This window comes from Oncorhynchus nerka, linkage group LG10, assembly GCF_034236695.1.
Source record: "Oncorhynchus nerka isolate Pitt River linkage group LG10, Oner_Uvic_2.0, whole genome shotgun sequence".
In the NCBI taxonomy this organism is placed as follows: domain Eukaryota; kingdom Metazoa; phylum Chordata; class Actinopteri; order Salmoniformes; family Salmonidae; genus Oncorhynchus; species Oncorhynchus nerka.
The window spans coordinates 21,390,443-21,403,139 of record NC_088405.1 but is presented as its reverse complement, the minus strand read 5'-3'; the positions used below and the strand labels follow the sequence as shown (position 1 = coordinate 21,403,139).

The 12,697-nt window shown below is 47.4% G+C and overlaps 1 protein-coding gene across 3 annotated transcripts in view; it reads left to right on the top strand.

Moving 5' to 3' along the window:
- slc29a1a (solute carrier family 29 member 1a) overlaps window positions 1–12,697 on the top strand; it is a 76,019-nt gene that overhangs the window by 35,292 nt on the left and 28,030 nt on the right. Inside the window, exon 1 of one of the 3 annotated variants that reach the window (XM_029669168.2) lies at window positions 7,786–7,882. The exons of 1 other annotated variant lie outside the window; for it this stretch is intronic. The gene's annotated coding sequence lies outside the window, so the exon portion shown is untranslated. Of the gene's footprint in view, window positions 1–7,785; window positions 7,883–10,466; window positions 10,579–12,697 lie in introns of those variants that run through there. One more of the 3 variants, XM_029669166.2, reaches the window with a different exon arrangement.

Sequence of the window (12,697 nt, the reverse complement as noted above, 5' to 3'; positions counted from 1 at the left end):
ACCTGTGTTTTCTGTTTGTCAAGTCAACCAGCGTTTTTGTTCTCAGCTCCTGCTTTCCCCAGTCTGTCTTTTCTTGCCCGCCTGGTTTTGAACGTTGCCTGTCCTGACTCTGAGCCCGCCTGCTTGACTACTCTACAGTGCCTTGCGAAAGTATTCGGCCCCCTTGAACTTTGCGACCTTTTGCCACATTTCAGGCTTCAAACATAAAGATATAAAACTGTATTTTTTTGTGAAGAATCAACAACAAGTGGGACACAATCATGAAGTGGAACGACATTTATTGGATATTTCAAACTTTTTTAACAAATCAAAAACTGAAAAATTGGGCGTGCAAAATTATTCAGCCCCCTTAAGTTAATACTTTGTAGCGCCACCTTTTGCTGCAATTACAGCTGTAAGTCGCTTGGGGTATCTCTCTATCAGTTTTGCACATCGAGAGTGACATTTTTTCCCATTCCTCCTTGCAAAACAGCTCGAGCTTAGTGAGGTTGGATGGAGAGCATTTGTGAACAGCAGTTTTCAGTTCTTTCCACAGATTCTCGATTGTATTCAGGTCTGGACTTTGACTTGGCCATTCTAACACCTGGATATGTTTATTTTTGAACCATTCCATTGTAGATTTTGCTTTATGTTTTGGATCATTGTCTTGTTGAAAGACAAATCTCCGTCCCAGTCTCAGGTCTTTTGCAGACTCCATCAGGTTTTCTTCCAGAATGGTCCTGTATTTGGCTCCATCCATCTTCCCATCAATTTTAACCATCTTCCCTGTCCCTGCTGAAGAAAAGCAGGCCCAAACCATGATGCTGCCACCACCATGTTTGACAGTGGGGATGGTGTGTTCAGGGTGATGAGCTGTGTTGCTTTTACGCCAAACATAACGTTTTGCATTGTTGCCAAAAAGTTCAATTTTGGTTTCATCTGACCAGAGCACCTTCTTCCACGTTTGGTGTGTCTCCCAGGTGGCTTGTGGCAAACTTTAAACAACACTTTTTATGGATATCTTTAAGAAATGGCTTTCTTCTTGCCACTCTTCCATAAAGGCCAGATTTGTGCAATATACGACTGATTGTTGTCCTATGGACAGAGTCTCCCACCTCAGCTGTAGATCTCTGCAGTTCATCCAGAGTGATCATGGGCCTCTTGGCTGCATCTCTGATCAGTCTTCTCCTTGTATGAGCTGAAAGTTTAGAGGGATGGCCAGGTCTTGGTAGATTTGCAGTGGTCTGATACTCCTTCCATTTCAATATTATCGCTTGCACAATGCTCCTTGGGATGTTTAAAGCTTGGGAAATCTTTTTGTATCCAAATCCGGCTTTAAACTTCTTCACAACAGTATCTAGCTAACTCTCTCTCCTCTGCTCTCATCCTTCTAGACCTATCGGCTGCCTTCGATACTGTGAACCATCAGATCCTCCTCTCCACCCTCTCCGAGTTGGGCATCTCCGGCGCGGCCCACGCTTGGATTGCGTCCTACCTGACAGGTCGCTCCTACCAGGTGGCGTGGCGAGAATCCATCTCCACACCACGTGCTCTCACCACTGGTGTTCCCCAGGGCTCTGTTCTAGGCCCTCTCCTATTCTCGCTATACACCAAGTCACTTGGCTCTGTCATAACCTCACATGGTCTCTCCTATCATTGCTATGCAGACGACACACAATTAATCTTCTCCTTTCACCCTTCTGATGACCAGGTGGCGAATCGCATCTCTGCATGTCTGGCAGACATATCAGTGTGGATGACGGATCACCACCTCAAGCTGAACCTCGGCAAGACGGAGCTGCTCTTCCTCCCGGGGAAGGACTGCCCGTTCCATGATCTCGCCATCACGGTTGACAACTCCATTGTGTCCTCCTCCCAGAGCGCTAAGAACCTTGGCGTGATCCTGGACAACACCCTGTCGTTCTCAACTAACATCAAGGCGGTGGCCCGTTCCTGTAGGTTCATGCTCTACAACATCCGCAGAGTACGACCCTGCCTCACACAGGAAGCGGCGCAGGTCCTAATCCAGGCACTTGTCATCTCCCGTCTGGATTACTGCAACTCGATGTTGGCTGGGCTCCCTGCCTGTGCCATTAAACCCCTACAACTCATCCAGAACGCCGCAGCCCGTCTGGTGTTACATTTACATTACATTTAAGTCATTTAGCAGACGCTCTTATCCAGAGCGACTTACAAATTGGTGCTTTCACCTTATGACATCCAGTGGAACAGCCACTTTACAATAGTGCATCTAGGTCTTTTAAGGGGGGGGGGGGGGGGGGGGGGAGAAGGATTACTTTATCCTATCCTAGGTATTCCTTAAAGAGGTGGGGTTTCAGGTGTCTCCGGAAGGTGGTGATTGACTCCGCTGTCCTGGCGTCGTGAGGGAGTTTGTTCCACCATTGGGGGGCCAGAGCAGCGAACAGTTTTGACTGGGCTGAGCGGGAACTGTACTTCCTCAGTGGTAGGGAGGCGAGCAGGCCAGAGGTGGATGAACGCAGTGCCCTTGTTTGGGTGTAGGGCCTGATCAGAGCCTGGAGGTACTGAGGTGCCGTTCCCCTCACAGCTCCGTAGGCAAGCACCATGGTCTTGTAGCGGATGCGAGCTTCAACTGGAAGCCAGTGGAGAGAGCGGAGGAGCGGGGTGACGTGAGAGAACTTGGGAAGGTTGAACACCAGACGGGCTGCGGCGTTCTGGATGAGTTGTAGGGGTTTAATGGCACAGGCAGGGAGCCCAGCCAACAGCGAGTTGCAGTAATCCAGACGGGAGATGACAAGTGCCTGGATTAGGACCTGCGCCGCTTCCTGTGTGAGGCAGGGTCGTACTCTGCGGATGTTGTAGAGCATGAACCTACAGGAACGGGCCACCGCCTTGATGTTATTTGAGAACGACAGGGTGTTGTCCAGGATCACGCCAAGGTTCTTAGCGCTCTGGGACGAGGACACAATGGAGTTGTCAACCGTGATGGCGAGATCATGGAACGGGCAGTCCTTCCCGGGAGGAAGAGCAGCTCCGTCTTGCCGAGGTTCAGCTTGAGGTGATGATCCGTCATCCACACTGATATGTCTGCCAGACATGCAGAGATGCGATTCGCCACCTGGTCGTCAGAAGGGGGAAAGGAGAAGATTAATTGTGTGTCGTCTGCATAGCAATGATAGGAGAGACCATGTGAGGTTATGACAGAGCCAAGTGACTTGGTGTATAGCGAGAATAGGAGAGGGCCTAGAACAGAGCCCTGGGGGACACCAGTGGTGAGAGCACGTGGTGAGGAGACGGATTCTCGCCACGCCACCTGGTAGGAGCGACCTGTCAGGTAGGACGCAATCCAAGCGTGGGCCGCGCCGGAGATGCCCAACTCGGAGAGGGTGGAGAGGAGGATCTGATGGTTCACAGTATCGAAGGCAGCCGATAGATCTAGAAGGATGAGAGCAGAGGAGAGAGAGTTAGCTTTAGCAGTGCGGAGCGCCTCCGTGATACAGAGAAGAGCAGTCTCAGTTGAATGACTAGTCTTGAAACCTGACTGATTTGGATCAAGAAGGTCATTCTGAGAGAGATAGCGGGAGAGCTGGCCAAGGACGGCACGTTCAAGAGTTTTGGAGAGAAAAGAAAGAAGGGATACTGGTCTGTAGTTGTTGACATCGGAGGGATCGAGTGTAGGTTTTTTCAGAAGGGGTGCAACTCTCGCTCTCTTGAAGACAGGAGGGACGTAGCCAGCGGTCAGGGATGAGTTGATGAGCGAGGTGAGGTAAGGGAGAAGGTCACCGGAGATGGTCTGGAGAAGAGAGGAGGGGATAGGGTCAAGCGGGCAGGTTGTTGGGCGGCCGGCCGTCACAAGACGCGAGATGTCATCTGGAGAGAGAGGGGAGAAAGAGGTCAGAGCACAGGGTAGGGCAGTGTGAGCAGAACCAGCGGTGTCGTTTGACTTAGCAAACGAGGATCGGATGTCGTCGACCTTCTTTTCAAAATGGTTGACGAAGTCATCTGCAGAGAGGGAGGAGGGGGGGGAGGAGGGTTCTCTCACGTCACCCCGCTCCTCCGCTCTCTCCACTGGCTTCCAGTTGAAGCTCGCATCCGCTACAAGACCATGGTGCTTGCCTACGGAGCTGTGAGGGGAACGGCACCTCAGTACCTCCAGGCTCTGATCAGGCCCTACACCCAAACAAGGGCACTGCGTTCATCCACCTCTGGCCTGCTCGCCTCCCTACCACTGAGGAAGTACAGTTCCCGCTCAGCCCAGTCAAAACTGTTCGCTGCTCTGGCCCCCCAATGGTGGAACAAACTCCCTCACGACGCCAGGACAGCGGAGTCAATCACCACCTTCCGGAGACACCTGAAACCCCACCTCTTTAAGGAATACCTAGGATAGGATAAAGTAATCCCTCGCACCCCCTTAAAAGATTTAGATGCACTACTGTTCCACGGGATGTCATAAGGTGAATGCACCAATTTGTAAGTCGCTCTGGATAAGAGCGTCTGCTAAATGACTTAAATGTAAATGTAAAATGTATCTCGGACCTGCCTGGTGTGTTCCTTGTTCTTCATGATGCTCTCTGCGCTTTTAACGGACCTCTGAGGCTATCACAGTGCAGGTGCATTTATACGGAGACTTGATTACACACAGGTGGATTGTATTTATCATCATTAGTCATTTAGGTCAACATTGGATCATTCAGAGATCCTCACTGAACTTCTGGAGAGAGTTTGCTGCACTGAAAGTAAAGGGGCTGAATAATTTTGCACGCCCAATTTTTCAGTTTTTGATTTGTTAAAAAAGTTTGAAATACCCAATAAATGTCGTTCCACTTCATGATTGTGTCCCACTTGTTGTTGATTCTTCACAAAAAAATACAGTTTTATATCTTTATGTTTGAAGCCTGAAATGTGGCAAAAGGTCGCAAAGTTCAAGGGGGCCGAATACTTTCGCAAGGCACTGTACCTGACCCTTACTGCCGATCTGTACCTTTGCCCCACCTCTGGACTATTAAACCATTGTTAATTCAAGGTTGTCTGCATCTGGGTTTTACCTTCATACCTGATAGTACGAAATGGCCATGTCTGACCCAGCAGACCCGGGCCAGCTGCGCAAGCCATCTCCTCCCAAGGAGCCTCCATTGGTAGGCACGAGGAATTGCTTCGTGGTCTTATGAAGGGGGTCAAAATGTTGGCTGAGCGCCATGACCGGGCGTTGGACATGCTGCTAGAGCATTTCCGCGGGTTGTCTGGGGGGCAGCCTGCCTAAGTTGGTAACACCACTGCCACTCAGTAACTCGGCAGTTAGCAGCATTGCTCCACCTTCCTGGGAGCCCTGTTTACCTCCCTGAACGCTTTAATGGAGAGCCGAGCACCTGTCGGCGTTTTTAGCTCAGTGTGCCCTCATTTTCGAGCTTCCGCCCTCCTCCTTCCCCTCAGAACGCACCAAGATAGCCTACCTCATCACGCTGATGTCTGGGAGGGCTCTCACCTGGGCTACCACCGTATGGGAACAACAGCCGGCCATGTGCGTGAGTCTGGAGGGGTTCGAGGTGAGGAAGGTTTTTAAATCCCCGTTCTCCGGAAGAAAAGCTGCCCGGAAGCTAATTCAGCTCCGGCAGGATGCCCACAGAGTGGCTGACTATGCGGTGGATTACCACACGTTGGCAGCGGAGTGTGCGTGGAACCAGGAAGCACTGTTCGACATGTTCCTGCATGGTGTCTCTGAGATTGCGGGAACAACGGATGGAGAGGAAATTTGATTTTGCTCACACGTCCAGGGATTCCACCTCGCCTCCGCATCATCCCGGAAGTCCCCGATGGTCCCGCTGTCGAGAGCACCCGCTCCCTCCAAGAACACGTGCTCCACAGTCTGACATGTTCTCCAGCGCCTTCTGGTTGTTTGTTAAGGCGGAAAAGTGTGAGTTTCATCGCTCCACCCTTCCCTTTCTTGGCTACACCATCTCTGCTGGGAATGTCCAGATGGATGCCGAGAAGGTGAAAGCGGTGGTGGATTGGCCTCAGTCTACGTGCAGGGTGCAGCTGCAACGCTTCCTGGGGTTCGACAACTTTTATTGCCGCATTATCCGGGGTTACAGCACCCTGGCCTCCCCCTGTCTGCACTCACTTCTACCAAGGTTCCGTTTACGTGGTTCTCTGCCACTGACCGGGCTTTCCGGGAACCTTAAATACCGCTTCACCACTGCTGCTATCCTGGTTCATCCTGACCCGTCCCGTCAGTTCGTGGTGGAGGCCGATGCTTCGGATGTCGGAGTGGGGGCTGTCCTGTCCCAACGTTCTGCCCTGGATCTTAAGCTGCATCCCTGCGCCTTCTTCCCTCACCGCCTCAAAGCCACGGAGAGGAACTACGAGCTTCTCCCGGTGAAGATGACGTTGAAGGAATCGAGCCACTGGCTAGAAGGGGCTGAACATCCGTTCATTGTGTGGACCGGCCACAAAAACCGTCCACAAAAACCTGGAGTATTTTCACACCTCCAAGCACCCTCCAGGCAAGCGAGATGGGCCCTGCTGTTTACCCGGTTCAACTTTTCCCTCACCTACTGGCTGGGTTCCAAGAACGTCAAGCCGGATGCTCTGTCTCACCACTATAAACCCACGGTTATCACCCCAGAGCCCGAGACCATCCTTCCCACCTCGTGCCTGGCGACGGCACTCAGCTGGGGTATAGGGAAACATGTACGGGAGGCGTAACGGTCCCAGCCGAACCCTGGGGGGGCCCAGATAACCAGATGTTTGTCTGACGCTGTCCACTCCGCGGTCCTGGAGTGGGACCATTCCTCTAGGCTTGCCTGTCACCCAGGCTCTCGTCGGACTCTGGCCTTAGTGCGACAACGCTTTTGGTGGTCTACTATGGTTCTGGATGTTGCCGTGTTTGTCGCCGTCTGCGCACAGAACAAGACTCCTCGGCAAGCTCCGGCTGGTCTTCTCCAACAACTGCCTGTCCCTCACCGTCCCTGGTCCCATTTATCCCTGGATTTTGTCATGGTTCTCCCCCTGTCTGAGGACAACACTGCCATCATGACTGTGGTCGACCATGTTCTCCAAAGCCTCCCACTTCATTCTTCTCCCCAAACTACACTCGGCCAAGGAGACGGACGAGCTAATGGTGCAGCACGTCTTCTGGTTCCATAGACTCCCGGTGGACATGGTGTCCGACCGGGGTTCGTAGTTCTCGTCCCAGTTCTGGAAGGCGTTCTGCGTGCTCATTGGGTCGTCGGCCAGCCTGTCCTCCGGATTCCACCCCCAGTCCAACGGCCAGTTGAAGCAAGCCAACCAGAACTTAGAGACGACTCTTCGCTGCCTAGTCTCCACCAACAACTGATATGGGTTGAGTCAACAACTGATATGGGTTGAGTACGCCTGCAACACCCTTCCTTGCTCTGCCACGGGTCTCTCACCATTCGAGTGTTCCTTGGGATATCAGCCTCCGCTCTTCCCCGACCAAGAGGAGGAAGTCAGAAATCCCTCTTCCCAGATGTTCATCCGCCGCTGTCGCCATACCTGGAAGAGAGCTTGGGCCGCTCTGTTGAAGACCACCTCCAGGTATAGGCGACAAGTGGATCACCACCGGACACCTGCTCCACGCTATCGGCTCAGGCAGAGGGTATGGCTCTCCACCCAGGACCTGCCCCTCCTGGTAGAGTCCCGTAAACGTTTCATTGGCCCGTTCCCCATCTCTAGAGTCATTAGCCCCACTGCTGTTCATCTTTTGTTACCCCTTCCCCCTGTATTCACCCTACTTTCCATGTGTCTAGGATTAAGCCTGTGAGTGTTTGACCATGGGGCAGGGGTAATCAGTACCTGGTTGACTGGGAGGGTTATGGCCCGGAGGAGAGGTGCTGTGTCCCCGCTAGAGACATCCTGGACCCAGCCCTCATCGCAGACTTCCACCGCCGGCACCCCGGTCAACTAGGTATGCGCCCAAGTAGGACACCAGGTGGTGTCTGCATCTGGGTCTTACCTTCATTCCTGATACATGCATATTTCCCTTGTTTGTCTTCAGCACATTTCTCTTGATTGTAATACCGGATGTGCTATGGAAATGCTATTAGCTTGATTCTGAAATTCAGCTCCACGTTGTAAAGTCAGTTTTAGCACCTTCAATATCCAACCTCACCCAGGACAGTTTGTTACTATTAACAAAGTAGATTGTTGAGTTTTGAGATGACAAAACAGACATGGAATTGTAAAAGTTCCCACACACTTTCAGAGAGTATTTGTTCTTATGGTAAATCTCCCCCAAACATATGTAATTATGTTTCTTTCACCAAGTCTTTCAATTTGGTTGTCGGCAGTGGATAGAGAACATTTCTCAAATCAACTCAAGATTGTGTTTTGACAACAAGTGCCACTTTTCAGAGTGGAATGTACATGCTCTTTCGGTTGGGAGTGATGACTGCTGCTGACCCATGACCAAGCAGGGCAGCTGAATGTTCCCATAATGCCAGTCAGGTGTATGTCTTCAGACTATACCTCCCTCGTAAGAGCCTAAGTCCTAATGGATGTGCTCTGGCGTCATCTCTCCCTAACTTGATTTGATCTACTGTATGGTTTGAATTGTAAATCACAAGTCAGCCTTGTGACTTGCTGTGCGTGAGTGGTAATTGAGGAGCGATGGTGGTAAATACTTTCACAGTAGGGTTCTAAGGGGTATACGATTGTAAAGTACGTTTTGAACCTTCAATCATGCTGCCATTTGAGACCAAGTGAGTATTTTAAACTGGCCTCAAATGTTTACTTGCACTTTTTATTGACTGTAATTACAGTTGGTAGTAATTTTGATGTAGTCAGATTTTTCATCCGTTTCCTCCATTTGTTTTTCTTTGTTCCCTTAATACAAAAATGAATACCTTTAAAAAAAATGCATTGCCTCAAACCATTTTTAAAATGAATTGGCCTAGAGAGAGGCTACACGAATCCACAAGGAGTCAGGAGTAGCTTATCATTTGAACCATCATTTATCAAGTCAGCCATATCAGCCATGGTTCTGAAAATGAAGTCAAATCTGTAAATGAATGAGGTTATCTCAATAATATATTCAAATAATGAAGAAAATCTTTATATTTTGAACCAAGATTGAAGTAGAACTCAATTAACTCGGATCAATCCATGATAAGGGTGTGTTCGAATCGGCAGGAGAGATCTGAGGGTATGCATTTTTATATTGAGGGACTTAATTTAAAAATTGAGGGAAAGGATGAAAAAACAGAGAACTGATAAGCCTGGCCTGTTTTTCTTTCAACACAATGACCCCTAAGGCCCCCCGTAGAATGAAGTAGAACTATCATGTTACCACGGAGATCTGTATATAATGACGAAATGCTCATGTCTTCGTCCTAACAATAGGAGTCGTTGCCCCAAAGGTGGAAAGGCAGGCAAAAGCTTAGGTCCAAAATATGCCCATAGAAACACATGGGTCTTATTTTGGCCAGATTTTGGCGAGCGTAAAACCTCTCGCTTCACCTATTCCTGTCTGGTTACCATTTTGAGAAGGAGAGCGCGAATATGAGGAGGACCGGAGGTCAACTTTGATAGCTTGCTACAACTATAATATATTTTTATTAAAAACAATATGTTTCTTGCCCATGATGTATTTATCAATGATTGACTTGACAATAAGCCAGATTCAAGTCATTTATATTGTGGGGCTGAAACTTGGAGCAGCTCATTGTGCTGCAGGTAGGCATATTTGAGTAGGCATAATCCATTTCAATGTCTTCATCTAAATGAGACTTTACTAACAACAAGAGGGCTTTGCATTGGAGCCTATTTCTTCCTATGTAAGAAATTAGGCTATAGGCTGCTCTATCCATAGATGTGTCGGTCAATTCCTCCACCCACTATGCACTATTTACATATCCTAAAGCACAGGCCTACCCCTTGTTAGTTTAAGATTTATAAGAAAAATAACAGTACTTAATGCTACAAACAAGCTGTAAAATACCTGGGAAAGATGTGACTGATGCATATGGGGATATTATTGTTTAGTTTATTTGACATTCAGAGGCTGAGCTATAACCTTCTATAGTCGAGGAGACTATGGGGGGAAGTGATCAAATTCTGACACTATCAATTGATTAAATGATTCACATACCTGTTGTAGAATATATGTTGTATTCAGTGAATGTTATTTGAAAAGTAATTAATTAGCTAAATCAATGCTTTGGTGATAGATGGTATCTTTAGGTTATGATCACCAAACAGTTAGTGATATTTCTCAGTCATATTGGTCAAGGGGAGAGTCCTATAAATCAGTGATGGGGCGCAGCAGAACACGACGTTTTGGAAAGTTCAGATATAAACGTGAAATGTAAACATAGAGACACGTAGAACAAGGAATCATGTCGGCTCTATTCATGCTATTTATATCTGCAAAGTTCAACAACGTATGGTAACTGAACGTGGCCCTGCTGGGGTTTATTCATTACGCCAAGTATGTTGCAAAACGTTGTGCAACAGAAACGGTCAACGGTTTTCCGTTACAAGATGTAATGAATACACCCCTGTCACTTCATGAGCTGGGGGAGATCCATGCGACTCCTCACTATTTCGTAAATTCGGAATCTAATCTGGACAGCGTTGAGGATAGACTACTCTTCTCACGCTAAGGTACTGTTGCCTGAACATTTTATTAAACTTTTTGTTGAAAACTACTTGTACATTCATATCAATTGTAGAATATTTTACAAATGAGTAAATTATTGCAGTAACTTGTGGCGCTCGCCGAGTAGCTACAATTTATGATTGCGCATTTTGTTTACGAATGAGTGACGTTAGCTAATTTCTTTGAGATGTCGCAATTGTTAGCTAAAAGTCATTCTCATAGCTACACTGTCATTTTTTAATATTTTTTTAGAACATGTTCCCCGCCTTGGTGCTGAAAAACACTGATGGTTTGTTCTAGAAAACTGTTGTCCTGATTTGTGAATACATTTAGCGCCAACTTTGAAGCGCGCAAAGTAGTGCGGCAAAAACAAGACAAGGGGACTGTCGGGTTGCGTGTCTGGCTAAACACCCATCTGTTTGTTAACGTTAGGTAGCTGTCCAATTCTTGTGATCGGACGTTGCATTAATGTTTTTTCTTCTTTCTGAGTAAGCACGTTCGCTCGTATGAGTTGGCTAGCTCGCCCTGTCAGTTAACAATGCCGAAACTGGTCACGTCTTTGATATAGTTGTGTACTCGCATGACACATGTTACTTTCAATGTTTCCCAGAAGACTTGGCTATACTATAGCCTACTATATCCAGGTCATAGAAGAATGGTTAGCCCAGCGTTACCTCGCTCGTCTTGGTGCGTGCTGTCGTTCACATGTGTCAGTGCTATTTTTGGTCATCTTCCTTGTGGGTCACGAGAATGGCTTCTTTGTCTTAACATGAACAGCTGATGAACTGCAGCTAACTGAGCTAGTTACTACCATACATTAGTAGTTACTACTAGCTAGAACACAGACAGCAACCGTGTTCACTCCTGTGAGAAATGGGGGGCATGCCACACAGTTACATTGTATTTAAACATTTACTGTTACTAGTTGCTAATGTCCATATTCAGAGAGCTGGTTGGTGCCTCCCACTGTTCAGAGGCAACTGTCACCAAACCTTGAAGTGTATATATAGTAAACTAATATGTTTAATATGTTGGTAGTTTAGGTAATATACAAAGTAGGGTTGGGCAAAAACGGTATTACCGGTGGTGAAAATCTCACCCCTGCCAGAACCCCCTCTTTCTAATTTCCTTAATTTTGTGGCTAGAGTCAAATACTTTGTGGCACACATCAGAGTCAAATAATTTCTATAGAACAAACTATACGTCAGGATAGGCAACCAAAATTAATAATGAATGTACAGTTGGAAGTTTACATACACTTAGGTTGGAGTCATTAAAACTAGTTTTTCAACCACTCCACAAATTTCTTGTTAACAAACTATAGTTTTGGCAAGTCGGTTAGGACATCTACTTTGTGCATGACATACTGTAAGTAATTTTTCCAACAATTGTTTACAGACAGATTATTTCACTTATAATTCACTGTATCACAATTCCAGTGGGTCAGATGTTTACATACACTAAGTTGACTGTGCCTTTAATTAAACAGCTTGGAAAATTTCAGAAACTTATGTAATGGCTTTAGAAGTTTCTGATAGGCTAATTGACATCATTTGAGTCAATTGGAGGTGTACCTGTGGATGTATTTTAAGGCCTACCTTCAAACTCAGTGCCTCTTCACTTGACATCGTGGGAAAAATAAAAATAAATCAGCCAAGACCTCAGGGAAAAAAAAGAAAGTGTAGACTTCCACAAGTTTGGTTCATCCTTGGGAGCAATTCCAAACGCCAGAAGGTACCACGTTCATCTGTACAAAAAATAGTACACAAGCATAAACACCATGGGGCTGTCATTACGCTCAGGAAGAAGATGTGTTCTGTCTGCTAGAGATGAATGTACTTTGGTGCGAAAAGTGCAAATCAATGCCAGAACAACAGCAAAGGACCTTGTGAAGATGCTGGAGGAAAAGGGTACAAAAGTATCTATATCCACAGTAAAACGAGTACTATATCGACATAACCTGAAAGACTGCTCAGCAATGAAGAAACCACTGCTCCAAAACCTCCATTTAAAAAAAGCCAGAAACTGCACATGGGGACATCATTATGACCATCGTTATGCTTGGAGGAAAAAGGGGGATGCTTGCAAGCTGAAGAACACCATCCCAACCAGTAATCACGGGGG